The following is a 1,408-nucleotide window of genomic DNA, read 5'->3' as shown; positions in this document are numbered from 1 at the left end:
TTAGACTCATTCCCTGCTCTTGGTTGGGTGGTCTACAATTTGACATAGTTTGGTATAGGCTGAATTTATGTGATCATTTCTTGGATAACATGACTAAGTCTAAAGGGAAACCAGGCAGTGAGAGGTCAAAAGACAGTGACTGGTTTGGAAAAGCAATGATGTTTCATAATAATTTCTTTAAAAAATACTTAAAACTATAAGATAACCATTTTACTGCTCCATTGAAATGAATGTGAAATAGAGAGATCAATTACATATTTTTATATTAAAATATCTTGTAATAAAAATAAACTCTCATATATTTAATGGAACTCAAATCATGATTTCCTTATACGCAAATCTTTAACAATAGGCACATTTGGTATGGTTACTATAAAATTTATATAAAACAAATTTTTTTGCAGTATTTCACAAAGTAAAAGAAATCCCAGTGAAATAAAACACCTTATATTTTCTGAGTTATGGGTGGGGGTTATACAGTTTACAGTCTAAAGGAGATTTTTCTGTGTATGATTATAAAATATCTCAATATGCAACTAGTTAACTTATAATCTATCTGGGCAGTCAAGAACCTTATGGAAAACCCTTATATTTCATCACTCAAACACTTACTGGTACAATCAAACACTTTCCAATTTGGAAAAATGTTGGGATACACTCATATTTGAAAAACCATGAAATCCTTGCCTATGGTGTGGAAACAGTCTTATGAATGTTAACCAGTATTTTTTTCCTGGAGTTAACTACATAACACCAGTTGCTCCTTCTAGATGTGGCTAAATATTAAAGTGATCTTTAATATTCTTATCAAACCCAGTCAATTCAAAACACAGGTCTTTTGAACCCCTGGGAAAAAACAAACAAGCAAACACAGAAACATTTTAAAGGCTTGCTGGTAAGAGGTATACCAGTACCAAAGGTGTTAGATGTGACAGAAACTCTATGCTGTGCATTTTGTATGTATGTTACTCATTGTGAGATTCTAGCTGGGAGCTATAAAAAGTAAAAAGTTGTGAAAATATAAATTGGAAACAAAGTGACATTGTTTTTTTCTTTTTAAATTACAACATATGGAAACAAATATTTAGACTCATGTACACACAGGAAAACATTATTTCTATATCCTAATGATACATTAATTTGATGGTCTGGCTGAAAAAAACACAGGCAGTCAAAGGTTAGAGTAACTGCACTTGGCCTGTGTTTAAATAACCAGATATACTAAGATCCTTTTCCTTTTCAGAATTTCTCAGAAGATACTTGCTGTCAAAATGGTTTTTGACTAAAATGTTATTTCCTGCAATCAGAAAAATCTACTAAATCTTATTAAACAGCAGCAAGTTCTTAATTTCCAGTAAATCTTCCACAGCTCTTTCTTGTAACTAGCTGTAGACCTACTTTGGTCAAA

This window comes from Nannospalax galili, unplaced genomic scaffold (genome assembly GCF_000622305.1).
Source record: "Nannospalax galili isolate Female #2095 unplaced genomic scaffold, S.galili_v1.0 scaffold792, whole genome shotgun sequence".
NCBI classification, from domain to species: Eukaryota; Metazoa; Chordata; class Mammalia; order Rodentia; family Spalacidae; genus Nannospalax; species Nannospalax galili.
The sequence above is the reverse complement of the archived record's forward strand: the minus strand, read 5'-3'. Positions refer to the sequence as shown.